This window comes from Nuphar pumila, chromosome 12 (genome assembly GCF_984573655.1).
Source record: "Nuphar pumila chromosome 12, dmNupPumi1.hap1.1, whole genome shotgun sequence".
NCBI lineage: Eukaryota > Viridiplantae > Streptophyta > Magnoliopsida > Nymphaeales > Nymphaeaceae > Nuphar > Nuphar pumila.
Window position 1 is genome coordinate 38,691,031 of NC_143260.1, and position 16,480 is coordinate 38,707,510.

General features: G+C 36.2%; 1 long non-coding RNA gene across 1 annotated transcript; it reads right to left on the reverse strand.

Annotated features, from left to right (window-relative positions):
* Positions 1-9,626: 9,626 nt before the first annotated feature.
* On the reverse strand, positions 9,627-10,470 carry LOC149820774 (uncharacterized). The gene is made up of 2 exons (XR_016426738.1): positions 10,308-10,470; positions 9,627-10,199 (listed from the first exon to the last, which is right to left on the reverse strand). It is a non-coding gene; the product is annotated as an uncharacterized LOC149820774 (long non-coding RNA).
* Between the last annotated feature and the right edge of the window lie 6,010 nt (positions 10,471-16,480).

Consider the following 16,480-nt stretch of genomic DNA (forward strand, 5'->3'; position numbering starts at 1 on the left):
CTAAAGTTATAGATCTTACACCCCATGAATTATGGACTGGTAGAAAGTCAGACTTGAGTCATTTACGAAAGTGGGGGTCACCTGCTCATGTGTTGATTCCTAGTTAAATGAGAGACAAGTTAGATAACAAAACTATCAAATGCATTTTTATGGGATACCCAAAAAAATCAAAGAGATATCATCTATATAATTCTGAAAAAAGAATTTATAGAGAGTAGAGAGGTAGAATTCTTAGAAACAAAAGAAAGCAATTTTGATACTGAAGTTGATGGTGTCTTTCCAGATATCATAAATGATCTTGGAGTACCAAATGAAGAGTTAGAGCATAACAATCCAGTTGTGATTAATGAGCAAATTGTATAACCAGTAATTGGACAGAAAAGAATAAAAACTCTTTTATCCTATTTGAATGATTATTATACATTCTTGAGTGAGAAATTATACTATTTCATGGATTTGGATAAAACTCCTGACAACTTGAGTTTTGAAGATGCATTTGCTTCTAATGAGTCTGAACTATGGAATGAAGCAATGAAAGATGAGTTGAACTCCATAAAAAGAATGAAGTTTGAGAACTAGTTACTTTTGCCTAATGGATATAGGGCAATTGATAGTAAATGGGTTCTCAAGAAAAAACTCAAGGTAGATGGATCTATTGATAGATTCAAGGCAAGATTAATAGCAAAAGACTATTCTCAACGAGAATGTATTGATTATAAAGAAATTTACTTTCATGTAGCCAAACTGGCATCTATTTGTATTATTTTGTCATTGGTAGCTTATTTTGATCTTGACCTATATCAAATGGATATGAAAACGGTCTTCTTAAAAGGTGAATTAAATGAAATTAATTTCATGCAGCAACCAGAACTTTTTAAAATTAAGGGTAAAAAAAATAAGGTATACAAGTTAAATAAATCCTTGTATGGACTTAAGTAGTCACCAAGACAGTGGTATTTATCTTTTTATAATGTTATAACCAAATTGAGTTATAAGGCAAATAGTCTGGACCACTATGTATATGCCTAGAATAGTGAGACTAAGTTTACTGTGTTATCCCTCTATATTGATGATATATTAATTGCAGGAAATGACATAGACATAATAAATATGACTAAATCATGGTTAAGTTTTCGATTTAAAATAAAGGATATGGGTGTAGCTTCATATATTCTCGAAATTAAGATAAAGAGAGATAGAAAATTGATATTGCTATGTCTAAATTAAGAAAAATCTCTTTACCACATTCTAAAGAAATTTAGAATAGAAAGTATCAAGGAAAATGATACTCTTATAGTAAAAAAACCCAAAGCTAAATAAAAATGACTGTCTAAAAGATAAACAAAAAAATTGAATGTTCTCTATGCTTAGGCAATTGGAAGCCTAATGTATGCAATGCTTTGCACTATACCTGATTTGAGTTTTGTTATAAGTCTAGTGAGTAGATATCAAAGTAATCCTGAGCCCTCTCATTGAAAAGCAGTGAAGAGAATTTTTCGATAATTAAAGAGAACTAAAGAACTTAAGTTATGCTATCAATCAGATAGTTTAAAGCTTGTAGGCTACTCAGATGCTAACTTTGTTGGTGATAAAGATTAAATGAAGTCCACATCTGGTTATGTATTTATGTTAGGAGGTGGGGCAATTGCATAGTCGTACAAGAAACAATAGTGTGTGTCACATCATACTCAGGAAGCTTAGTATATTGCCTGTAACATGACAACCATATTTGGTGTGTGGATAAATAATTTCCTAAATAAGTTAAAATTCGACATTCCAAAAGATCTAGTTTAACTTTATTGTGACAATAAAGTTGTTATAAGACATACAAACATGAGTTGATAACTCTAAAAGTAAGCATATTTAAGTTAAATATCAATATATTTATGATATGATTATGAAAAATAAAATAATAATGAGCTATATTCCTTCAAGTGACATGATAGTAGACTCGCTAACCAAGGCAATCACTGAAGATGTTTTCACTAGACATGTGAGTCAGATGAGACTTAGATATGTCTAAGTGGTGAGTGAGTAAAGATCACTCAAAAAGTGTGTATGCAAGGTTCTGATTGAGCACAAACATATAAACACAATAAATCCCTTATGGTCAAGTGAGAGATGTAAGACCATGTGGCCATAAGGTGACTCTTGAGGGCCATTCCAACAATCACAATACTCAAATCCAAGAGACATGTTTCTTGGGGGATAAAAGGATTTCTCCTAAGGGTGTGTCTCAAAAACTTGAACCCTTCACAACTATAAATGCGGTGGAAATAGTATGGTACAAATATGATGAATCATACAAGGAATCATACAAGCATTCACAAAACAATTCCAGTTACTAAAGGCATTCAAACTTGTGAAAGGGTTGAGAGTGTGGAATCCCTGGCGATTTTGAGCGTAACAACATCTTCATCCCCACTGCAATTCTGCATCCGTGTATAAAGGTCCCAACATTTCTCGCATGTCTTAACATTTCTGGCATGTCTTCAAGAATATTAAAAGATGAAAATAAATAAACAAATAAAACTGAGATGAAGAAAGCATTTCTAAATTATTTTCCTTATATATTTAACAAACTAGAAATGCCTTGTCAAAGTTGGATGAGATGGTTTGATGGATAGGTCTCACTTATCAAAAACTTGGGGAGCGAATGGCACAGCGGTTTTGGATTTCAGAGAGAGAGAGACCAGACGATACGTCTAAATACAAATTCTTTTGCATTTTTTTTTAAATCATTACCATACAAAAACTGGAGCCCATCAAAGAAACTGATGTCATCCTTGCACAAAGATAAAAACTATGGGCGATGATGATTTAAAACACAAAAAAGTATCACCTAATCTGACCTCATAATTTAGGGGATGGGAAACATTGCACCTGATCCCTTGGCGTTGAGAAAAGTGGTGACATATTCAGTATGATTCATCCAGCTGCAAAAATGAGCCGAAACTAACCGAGCGTAGCTTGTTCGGGCTTGGCTTGTTTACCACTGGACCCAGCTCGGGCTCGGGGGCTAGGCTAGGCTAGCCAAGCCCAAGCTGGCTCATCCAAAAAGAAATACTGACCACCACACCAAAAGCATTTTTGTGACATATTTCTCATGTATATTATATATATTGTCTTTATACGAGATGAACACCTATTGCTCATACTCGGCTCATCTCGCCAAGCTCATTTTACAAACATGAACGAGCCAAGCTGTGAGCTGCTCGGTTAGTTTCCCAACCCTAGCTGCTAGACCGTAACCCCAAGCCTAGCACTGCCTTAATTTGTCACCTATATATAAACAACATATCGCTTACTTTGTGTGTCAATGGTAACCGAGATAGTCTCTATCACTAGATTCATTAATACCTTCCCATCCGATCTATCTCTCTTCATTTGTTAAAGTTGACATAAACAAACTCCATATTAATTATGTCTAAGCAAACCCTATTTCTTGTCTCCAATTTGCCACTGGCCTGCTCAACACACCTAAGATTCTGGTTACTTTTCTTATGTTATCAGTGAAGGCAAGATGGCAATGGAGAAGTGAAAAATGCAAATGATATGCAGGGAGCATGAGAGGTTACTCCATTAAAAATTGCACTGATTTTTTAAAGAACCATTCGGTCCAATCTCATACTGGTTCATGCCAAAATCATCTCTTTTTTCATACCTTTTTGAGCAATTTACAAAAATCCACTTAATTAATTTATTATAAGTGTTTCCTAATGTTACCTATTGGTCTTAAAATCATCAAAGTTGACCTTTGTGTAATAAAAGTGGCTAAAATGTTCACATTGTTGGTTTATTTAATCAAATGCAACTAGAGTTGTTTAAAAAAAAAACATGACAAATCTGTTGGAATATAATTGTGATCCAACCTGACGTGACCCAGTTTGACATGTGCACATCACGGGATGGCATAACTCACGGGGGTTATAAGGCAGTTATTGCAACCGTACAGGCCTCTCTCGGGAGTCTATAAAAAGAGGTTTGGTTGCTTGATGAGAACAATTAAGACGTGTATCACCATCGACATGACGGCCTAAGCTCATCATGGGCGTTGATAGGCTGAGGAGAATGCCGAGCACTCGTGTTGTTTCATCTATGGCATCTACCAGTATATATTGTTGCTTTCATATTCCCGTTTTATTTTGAAGAATGCCAATAAAAACATCATTTAATATCCCAGACAAGTATTTGAAATACATTCCTTTAAAGTATGTGTATTTGAAATACATTCCTTTAAAGTATGTTGTTACATGTAATAACACAAATGTTAGATAACCTCCCTACCTGACAGGTCCATCCTTGCCTAAAACTAGTGTAAAATGTAACGTTCAATGTCTACCAAAAACCTACATTTCTCTTCCCAACCCTTAGGGCTGGTAAACTAGATGAATGACACGTGCTTGAAGTGTTCAAGCTTAGCTCATTCTTGTGGCCAGCCCAGCAGAGTTTGAGCTCATAATCAGCCTGAGTTAAATGATCCGAGATTGAGCTGGCTTATGTATTAAAAAACACATTCTTTTAGAAAGAAACATGATTATAAAAATATACATGTAAAATGTATCAATATATATATATTGAAAGGCAAGCTGGGCTTAGGGAGACCCCTACCAGTTAAACAACCATATCATTGGGTTTTGAACCTGCAATGTTCCAACACAAGGTGACGGGCACTAGCTGCTCCTACCAGACAAGCGGCATTACTACTCAACGAGCTTATATGAGTTGAGCCAAGCTGAGTACCTACTGTTCATATTTAGCTTGCCGAGCCTATTCATGAGTTTCAACAAACTTTTTATTAGCCAAACACGAGCTGGCTAGGCTTGTTTCCCAGCCCAACCTCTCTCACTCTCTCTCTCTCTCTTCTTAGGCATTGTCATGTAATGTCATTTAGTTATCCTTTATTAATTTGGGCCTTTGCTACAACTAAGGAAACAAGTCAAGGTTGTAGAAGAATGCACAATTTCTCAAGAAAATTTCCCTCATAGCCAGTAGGGAGGTGTATCAAATACAGGATCTCAGATTTGAAGCTACCTTGGAGCTGAGATCCTTTTTTTGTGAGATAAAAGGGAGCGAGAAGATATAAGATCCAGCCTGATGAGGGGCATCGGGTTAGATCCGCAGATCTTAGATCCAAGCATGCTCCGGCCTTAACCTCAATTGAGCCAGAGATTCGTGAATATCTAGTAAAAAGTCTCAGATCCTCATTTTGGAGGGAGGATCTGAAATTCAACATTTGTTTTACCTCAAATCTCAGCATGGCTCTCATGCCAGATTCAGTACATGTATTAGAGATCTGAGGCATTCAAATGCACCCTAATTGTCTTGGAATCAACTTAGACTTGGAACCAGTGTTGTCAGTATCGGTGCTTATCGGCCTGAATCGGATGATACATATTGTATCGCCAGAAAATCGATACAATACTGACTTGAATAGGCTATTTTTTAATAATTATAAAAAAATAGCTTAAAATTAAATTTTTTAATATTATTTTAATAGCTTTACCACGTGTCGCATTCTGATTGATATGTAATATTTATTAATTTTTTTTACACGAATCAGAACGATTCACTTGAGAATCACTATCGGCTGATTCACCTGAATCATTGGCCAAACGATACAGGTCCGATTCAACATTGCTTGGAACCCCATCAAGTGACCTGCCTAGCTGCTCTACAGCCTTGCGCACCAGGGTAGCCCTGGACCCTGACATTCCTATGCTAGGATCTCCATTATCTCAGGAAGAATGAGTATGATGACTTTCAAAATGGCAAACAAGTGAAACAAGTTTGAAGCCTTCAGGCTTCTACCAGTTCAACTTGGCCAACCGGGAAAATGTTGGGACACAATGCCTATTTATATTTAGTTTATTTGTTGTATTTAGTTTTATTTGATTTGTTTTCCCAACATTTAGTTTGTATTTACAATGATATCTCCAACAAATAGAATACAAGAAACCCAGCACAGATCTGGGAAGAATCAGTCAGGCTTTTGGCAAGCCTAGATCTAGATCTAGACCCGACCTCTCAGCTCTAATGGGCCCTGGGGCAGAACGGCCCGATGTCCACCCTTATTAGTAGGGGTGTCAACGGGTGGGGTGGGGTTTGGTTCGGATCCAGGTAAAATCAGACTTGGACCAGATTTTCGGGTATGGTATTGGGTTCAAACTTGGGTCCAATCGGGTCTACTATAGGATAAACCATACCCGGAGCTGATAAGAACTACATGGACCAGACCCGGTAAAATAATATTTTTTATCATTTTTACATTGAAAATTTGTGGATCTTAATCAGAACTCGGGTCAGGCCCGGGTCTGGTATAAAATTTTATAAACTATACCAGGATCCATGTATCAATCGGACCTTCGGGTCTGAACCCAGGTCTTCTTATTTGTCACCATACCTGAACCCTATAGGGTTTGATCCTCCGTGACATCCCTACTTATTAGTACCAACTGAAGTCTATCTACAAGACAAGTGGTTGTCCTTAGCTTGTGCTTGGATTGAGGAAAAAGAAAGGAGTCACCTTACTTCTTTCACACGTTTGCATATATATATATATGAAAACCTACAAAATGGGCATGGTGCTAAATAATATATGCTAATGGATTTTCGGTATTTTTTCTAAATGTTGAACGTATAGATGTGGTCTATATTTTGTTTTTATAGGAATCACTTTGTGAAGCATTTGATTCTGATGCATGAATAGGTTTTTATAAGGTTTCAAAAATGAATGGCCAACCATTTTCATAAAATTTTGAGACTCCAATTACCATTTTCCATCCAAAATGCATGATCCAAGTGTTGTTTTTTAGTAAACCAATCATGCTGAACACAGCTATGGGGGTCAGAATTTCAAAAAAAAAATACCAGAAATCCAATATCATTTTTAATTTGGCACGGTGCCCATTTGGTAGGTTTCTAGTTCCATATATATATATAAGAGAAACATGTTAAATGGGTTTTTCATCTTTTCTGATGCTTTTTTCGTGCTTCCAACCCCATAGATGTGTTGGGCATGATCAATTTACTAGGAATTGATGCCAGAACCATGTGTTTTCGATAAAAAAATGATACTTGGAGCCTCAAAGTTTTACAAAGATTTTGGACTGTTGATTTTTTGAACCTTATAAAAACTCAGCCATGCATAGGAATCAAACACTCCAGTAGCTGATCCTTATAAAATCAAGTACATAGATCACATATGTAACTGAGAAATTAAAAATAAAACCAAAAAAACTCAAAAAACCCGTTTGACATGTTTCATTTATCGTATTTCATTTTTTCATGTTTTCCTCACTATATATATATATATATGTATATATATAGAGAGAGATTGTTTTTTCAAAAGGTGGACGAAGATGGCCTTTTGAGGTTGCAAGTTATCCCAAACCAGAGAGATGGGCAAACTGATTCTCCAACTCAAGTATAAAGTGGAAAATGCCTACAAATGACAATTGACATCACGACCATGAAACTGCCCAGAGAAGTCTCTTTCCTTTAAACGCATATTTAAGATGGTTGCAATTCTGGGGGTAAGTTAAATGTTAATGGCATATAAAAAACATTGGTGCATGATGATGATGATGATGATGATGACAGTGGTGCTGAACGGGAAAATATCATGACCATGATGGTACACGGCTATAATGACAACATAGGATGCTGTTGCCTTTTTATATAATTATGATGATAATAAATATGGCCTTAAGAATGTGAACAGGAAACTAATAGGTGAAATATCGTCCATGATATTGATGTTAAAACAAACACAAATTTAGTAAGCCACTAAGGTACAAAGAATGGTATAACATATAGCAAATTTTGAAAAGCATAACCGCTCTAACTTTTGTATTTCTTTATACGAACATAATTTTCATTTATTATATTGAGCTGGGCCCTTCATGCTACACACCTGTGGGATATTTTTCTTTCCAAAGCAAATATCTAACTTAGTTGTCAATTTTCCATATCCAAGGTGATCTTCATCTGCAATGAACTCCATTTACTGTTTCCTATTATTGACAAGTGACCAACCATGACAGAACATAAAAGAAAATCTTCATGGGTGCCTCCTACTTGCAGAAGTTGCCAATGGGCAATTGTGTGATCACTTCATTTCTTATAGCACTGGTCTTAGCATGCACCATGATGATCCCTGTCTCTGTTCTGCTCTCTTTCACTCCCATTGATTCTGTTCGGAATCTCGGGACAAGCCGAAAACTGGCACGAGTTGCTGAAGACGTGGAGAGATCGACGCCCAAGACTGAAACAATAGAGTTCATGCTGGTTACTGGAGAAAGGCCCATGGCATGCAAGACTAGCAAGGGGTCATATGTGATGATGATGTCTTATAAGAATAAGATTGATTACTGTAACATTCATGGATGTAAGGTATGGTATGCTTTGGAGGTATGGGAAACAGGGTTCACTGGGACATGGGTGAGGTGCCCCTTGCTGTTAAATCTCATGAAGGCCAACCCCACAATTCAATGGTTTATGTGGATGGATTCTGATGCCATTTTTACAGACTTTAATTTCACTATTCCCATACGTACCTATGAAGAGTGGGGAAAGAAGATGGTTGTGCCTGGTTACCCAGACAAGGTTAGTAACATGAATCTCCTTCTCTGTTTCTAGAATTTCTATTAATTCCATTTCTCTAAACTCATAAAATTAAAAGGTATGAATTGTAATTTATTTCTAGCAAAATGGATAGCCTCCTACACTTGTAAGAGCTTGAACAGTAGGTGTGGGCATTAGTGGCCCTGACGTGTTTGGTAGCCAATATTGAAGACTTCTACCATCCCCTGTTCAAAACTTCTCTGTCATGATAAAAAAAGATGGTAGTTATGTTAGAGTTCATGAACTTGTTCAGGTTTCACATGATATTGTCACTCACTGAACCTGAGTAAAAAATCGATTCTGTTTGAAGATATGATGAAGTCCTATTATCTGCATCCTATCTTGTCGATCATGGAACTTTTGCAGCAAACATCCTAACCGGCAAATTGTGCATAGGCGAGAACACACACAGGGTTCCCAGCACATGCGGGTCTTTAGGCACTTAAATACCTTAGACCTATAATCCTATGCAAAAAACCTCATATTTGGTCCCTGTTCTAGTCACAAATACTAGATTTTGAAAATATTGCAATTTTATCATGATATCCAAAGCCAGATAAATCCTGACAAATCATAGTATTTCAAAAGTATCATGATTGAAGTTTCTATAATTTTTATATTTATATACTTTTCTGCATGTTTTAATTTTACATATGCTGATAATTGACCAAGACTTTCCAGAAAGATTAATTTTTCGAATTCGCCATTTTCCCTTTCCTAGAAAATCTTGATTCCAAGATTTGTGACATTGGCTGTATGTCAGACATTGTTCATGCCTAGGTTCACAGAACTTGAAGCAGATCCAACTGTGAATATAATTTGAAAACTCCCTCACAGTGAAGGATAAAATTATAAAAGAGACCCAAAAACTTGCCCCTGTTGCTTGGTAGCAGTATCATGAGTAGAGTTGAGTTAGCCAAGAACTGTTGAATGCCACCATCACTTTGTGAAGTTTCTTGACTGAGGGCAGAGAACAAGCAGTATACAGAACACAACCCATATTTTACATAGAACTGTGGTCCATTTAAAAGTGAATGGTCAACCATGAGTCTGTACTCACCCAACCTGTCACACGGATACTCCATTTTAGCCCCCATAGTGTATCCCCTTATATACTAGCCATATTGAAAACTTTATAAAAATGTCCATATCCCCGTATCCACAGCCGTATCCATGTGACAGCACCCAACATGCATGTACATGTGTGTATGATAGGACATCTGCTTCATGCACCATTCACATTGATGCTCTCAGTGCTAAATGCAGATCCTATTATTTCCTGTTAACAGAGAAAAAAAGGCAAAAAATGAAAACACAGCTTGAGGTATCATTGATGATTGTCCTATTATTTCAGGTTTATGCTGCAGACCCCGACTGGATGTCACTGAACGCAGGCATCTTTCTCATCAAGAACTGTGAGTGGTCACATAATTTTCTTCAGAATTGGAAGAGATACGGCGACCCATCTAACTTATCATCCTCCAAGATGGCACTGAATTCTGTTCTGAAACGACCGAAGGAGTGGGATCCCGACGATCAAAGCGCCCTCATCTACCTTCTCAATCTCAACAAAACTGATTCGCAAAAACACGTCCACATTGAAACCAGTTACGACCTCCATGGCTACTGGAAATTCATTGTTAACAAGTATGAAGATATCATGCACAAGAAGAAGAAGCCACCTTTTGTCACACATTTCTGCGGTTGCAATTTTTGTGGCAGCCAAAAAATCTCTTCAGAATGCCACCAAGGTTTCCAGCGAGCTTTTAACTTTGCCGACAACCAATTGCTATCTAAAGTCTCTCTTTCCCATCCCAGTCTGTCCTCATCAGATCCATTGCTCAGAGCTACCCCTGTCAAATAATCACCAGAAAGAACGTAGCTTTCTCACAACATAGCCACAAAGATACTGTTTATTGTTTAATATTGTTCATTGCTTCACCAGTGTGCAATGTTCTTCCAGCATCAATGGTGATTGTAAGAATCTATACACAAGAACAGTAATGACCAACTAAAAGCATACCTTCAAGAAACACTCGATACACAAGAACAGTATTGACCAACTAAAAGCATACCTTCAAGAAACACTTTGCACATTACAGCCATCAAAACAGGAAAAAAGAAATAGTAAGACTATCAAGAAAGATCAGATGCTGTGGTCTTCAGACAAATCATTTCATCTTCCTTGAAGCACCAATACCATGGATGTCACACAAAATTTACATATCCCATCATGGGTACAGCTTTAACATCAAGAAAATCACTCAAAATTTCTAATTCTGAAGAAATATTGCAGTCAGTTCCACAGGTAAGGCTAAAGAACTAATATACAATTTCTCGACTAGAATGTTTAACATACAAAAGCTAAAACTAACACTAATAGTGCATAACAAGAACAATGCCAGCATGAATCATGTAATGAACTGTACTAGGCCATCCTCACTCCTTTGCATAGGTGATGGCCATTGAATTCTGTGGTCATCTTAAAGCCCTGAAGGCTCTGCATTGCAATGGTCGATTGCATCTCATCCACATTTCAACAATAGAAATCCCTGGCTTTGCTTCCACCGTTCTAACTTCCTTGAAGCCTGGATACTGGCAGAAGAGCATCTGTAGCATCACTGTAGTAGACTTATGAGGCAGGTTCTGAACTGAACAAGATATTGTTTGGAGGTGCTGGAGCCTCTAGAAGGCTTTGCCTTTGACCCTCCAGGATAAGGAAAATGATGGATGTAATATGATTCATATCAAGCAGGTAGCGGGAGTCAAACCCGTATCGTTAGCTTAGAAGGATAGGAGTTATAGCTGTAATTACGATGACAAAAATTCAGGACTAAACGGCTCAAAGCAAAAATATCACAACCTCATCTCTCTCACACACGCTGTGGCAGTCAGATCTGTCCCCAACATTTTAGTCTTTTTTTTTTCATTTATAACCCAAAGAAACCTAACCCGACAGGAAGACCTGGTTGCGCTGCCATACTTACAGTCATCGTGCTGACAGCATAAAACTCCAAGGCCTATGTAATGCATTGGCTTGCGCAGTGGGCAATGTCCATGAGATGATCCTTGACTTCCCGTCTAGCAGCCAAAGCCCCCACCCCACTGCACCAAACCCCCTGCCAACCCCCCTAGGATCAATGATGTAGTCTAGCAAGGGAAAATCCAAACCAAACATCCCCAACCAAAACTTTGATGGGTAAAATGTCAAAAATCAACTCAGTTGGCTGCCAGGAAATCATGAGAGCCAAAGATCAACCTAGGTGGACTGTGCAGTCAACATAGAGAAAAACTGTTGATTTTGGCTCAAAACTATACCTTATACATTCCTTCTATTTTTTCATTTTTCCTTAAGGTTGTAGGTAATAGGTTCTCTCTAAAAGTTTAGTCTCACATTTAAGGTTTTTGAGAATCTCTTGTGGGTGCCTTGGGCAAAGCCCTTAAGGGCATTAGATATTAGGGGTATGCATCACATATTTTTGGACCTTTGATTTTGATCTTGACTTTAACTTTGATCCCTTTGACCTGGGCTTTGGGCTTTAGGCTTTGATTTGGTCTTTGATTTATTTTTTTTATACTTTGGATGGATTTAATCTTCAAGCCTAAAACTGACTTTGACCATCTTATTTATTGACTTTACATTAAATCTATTCGGACCTTTCTAGATCTTATTCGGATCTGTTTAAACCTTGTCCAATTGTTTTGCATGGGCATTAAAAGTTTCAAAACAGTTCAATAGCCATCCTTATCGTTGACTGGTTTGACTATGGACTCAGTCTTGAACAGATCTGACCTTTTTAGGGTCATTTCTATCCCTGTTTGGCGTATATATTTTGCCTAACGTTTGAGCCTTTATAACTGGTCATTTTGGCCGGCTATGGCCTTTTATAGCTAGACATTTTGGCTTCCTTATGAACTTAATGGTGGCATGGGGCCGGGCCTATATAAACCCTAACCCTCCTCCTTTCAAATTCAGAAAGAACAAGAAATCTACTAGCAAACGTAGAGAAATACAGAAACACAGAGTTCTCAAACCCTAATCCCCAGTGCACCCAAAATTATCATAACCTAGCTCTCGAGAGATATGACTACAAATGTCACGAACATAAAATGTTAGTCAAAACAAAAGAAAACTACCAACCCCATTGAAAAGTTGCATTGCACAGTCACCAAAATATTTCAGACTGATGAATCGAAATGGGTCCAAATTCAAGACACCCACGACAATAAAGCTTAAATTGGTTGAATGACAAGTCTATCTGGCCTAATTTATACTTTAACAATTACTTTTTTTTTAAATAATTGAATGTGACTTTTGTGTTTATAGCACAGTTAAGGTTAAATTAGTAACGTTGGCAAGAAAATGAAAATACAAGTCTATTTAAAAAGTTTTAAAACATAGGCGGTTAAACTTAATTTTGTTGTTAGGCGGTTAAAAATAAAATTTCCTAACAAAAAATTTATGTTTTAATAGTAAAAATATATATTTTTATTGAAAATATCAAAACATTATTAAAATAATGTTGTATGTGTCGTGTTCCTGTCAGCATGTTAGGGCATGTATGCTCGTGTCACTAAGGACACACACCCAAAAATAGCGTGTCTCTGTGACATGGTGAGAGAGATTTTTAATGGGATCCGCTCAAACAGTGTCACAAAGTCAGTTTGCCATGATTAATTGTAACATCATAATGGTCTCACATATCTGCCTTGGATTTTTTTTCAGAAAATGATTGAACTATCTTTGAAAATAATGGTATTTTATCCAAGATATCGGAATATTTCTCTCATACCTACCCACCTGATTTCTACCTAATTCTAACGATTTTACCTTTTCACTAAACATAATTGAGTGAAACTGGACTTTAACAAAATTGGGATTTGCATTACATTGCAATAACCAAACTCCAATTTTGGCAGCAAAACTAAGATTCGCTTATACATTGAAATAACAACTCAGTTTGTGAGACCTACTTTTTTTTATAACTGCTTATTTTATTTTCAGTTGTGTTGAGAAACTCTGTTTTGATGTCACATAATATGATAGACTGTTTTATTTGATTTCATATAATATGATAATATGTCTTCTTGAAAAATGTTATATAATGACTGGATATGTTTTGCCATATATCTAACGAGTATTTGATGCAAGGATATCTCACTCAAAAAGGATAGAGACCTCTTGTTCAAGTACAACTATGGTGCAATCATACTCCTTGAAGAAAAAGCTTGTTGAGCCATGCACTCCTAAAGACCATCTAAAGAGATCGGCTTCCTCAAGTTGAAGATTTTTTCTTCTTTAAAGTCATATGTAACAGAACCTTCAGAAGCATGCATATTGCATATTACATTCTCACTCATAAAAGCTATTTCATAAAAGTATACGATAGTTTCAAAAAGCTCCTTTTTGAAAACAAATAATTGTACCTTCTTACAATCCTTTATGAAAAAAGGTATTTTGACATGATTTCAAAATGTAATAATTGTACCTTATATCATATACAAGACAACTTGAAAAGTAATGATTTTAAAAGTAGGAAAAAGACAAAACATGAAATCGGCTACACAAAGAAAACAAATATAATATGTTTTGAAAAGACTCTAGTTACCTTCTTTAAAGAAATGATTTCAAATATAGGAAAAAGACAAAACATGAAATCGGCTACACAAAGAAAACAAATATAATATTAGTTTTGAAAAGACTCTAGTCCGACTCTTCTTCATCCCAAGCTGCTTACTATCCCGAACTCGTCCGACTCTTCTACACAAACTTTTCTTCTGATCATGAGCAAACTACCATCACCACCAAAGTACGCGGACGCCTGATGTTCTTTCATGCTTCCTCATTAGGCAGAATTCTAAACCTTCCTTCCACTGGCGTAAACCTAGACAACATAGTACCGCTTGACCGGTCGGTACTTCGAAAAATTCTTCTCTGCACCAACTGCTCACAACTTCCCTGACACATGAGGAATCTCCAACCTCATGCTCAACTGATTGCCCAGATTCTTCTCCACAATATCTATCCCAAGCCTCCACACAAGGGATTAGTACCAAGAAAAATCTCTCTCCTTCTCTACGCAATTTTTTTTCTACTCCGATAAACTGGTCCAACATTCTTTTCGACCTTTTTATTCGCTATCAAAAATTCCAGCCTCTTCTTTTCGGGTGTTTTATAACTCCCATTTTAAAATACTTCAAAGTACCCCTTCAAAATGAAGTTATCCTCTATCCCTCTCAGGTCCTCGATGCTACTTCCTTCAATCTAAGGTCCTTGCACCTTCCCGGCTCTGATGAAGAACATCCAACATCCAACTTTGATTACTTCTCTGCACTGATGGATGTCCAGCGTTCTCAGGATTGCATACTTCGCCGTCAAGTCTCGTTGCAGCAAACTCTACAGACCCTCCAGTCGGATCAAGCCAACCGTTTACTTCAATCCTCTCCACCTTCGGAATAAACTCATTTGTTTTTTGGATTGTAATAATTTATCCTTTTTACTGTAATAACTTTACATTAATTTTGGTCTGGAATAACTCTACTTACTCTGATCCCTTCTTTTTTGTCTATGACAAATGGGGAGAAAACCTGTCTCCATTATTGGAGAAAAATACTCGTATTTAACATTTTTCAATATTTTTATGATAAGTATTCTTTCTATGCATAATGTCTTTTTGACAGGGGGAGCATATTTTGTCATTATAAAAAAGGGGGAGAATGTTGAGAAACTCTGTTTTGATGTCACATAATATGATACACTGTCTTATTTGATTTCATATAATATGATAATATGTCTTCTTGAAAAATGTTATATAATGACTGGATATGTTTTGCCATATATCTAACGAGTATTTGATGCAAGGATATCTCACTCAAAAAGGATGGAGACCTCTTGTTCAAGTACAACTATGGTGCAATCATACTCCTTGAAGAAAAAACTTGTTGATCCATGCACTCCTAAAGACCATCTAAAGAGATCGGCTTCCTCAAGTTGAAGATTTTTTCTTCTTTAGAGTCATATGTAACAGAACCTTCAGAAGCATGCATATTGCATATTACATTCTCACTCATAAAAACTATTTCATAAAAGTATACGATAGTTTCAAAAAGCTCCTTTTTTAAAACAAATAATTGTACCTTCTTACAACCCTTTATGAAAAAGGTATTTTGACATGATTTCAAAATGTAATAATTGTACCTTATATCATATACAAGACAACTTGAAAAGTAATGATTTTAAAAGTAGGAAAAAGACAAAACATGAAATCGGCTACACAAAGAAAACAAATATAATATGTTTTGAAAAGACTCTAGTTACCTTCTTTAAAGAAATGATTTCAAATATAGGAAAAAGACAAAACATGAAATTGGCTACACAAAGAAAACAAATATAATATTGGTTTTGAAAAGACTCTAGTTACCTTCTTTAAAGAAATGATTTCAAATATAGGAAAAAGACAAAACATGAAATCGGCTACACAAAGAAAACAAATATAATATTGGTTTTGAAAAGACTCTAGTTACCTTTTTACAAACCCATAGAATGTCGACTTACTTGAAGTCATCATTATCTTTGTATAGCATTAAATACCTCCTGTAAGAAATCCTTGTTAAATATCCTTCTCAAGAATGTCGACTTACTTGTAGTCTTCATTCTCTCTGTAGACTTTGAAAAACACAACATAAAGAAAACTCCTGACATGACTATGTATAAATAAATATCTCAAAGCATTTATTGTACTTACACTCATTTAAAGTAAAGAAGTACTTATGTACCACAAATCATTAATTAGGATAAAGACAAAACTACATGACAACCTACAATCCAACGTTCAATGTACTATTGTAAGAAATA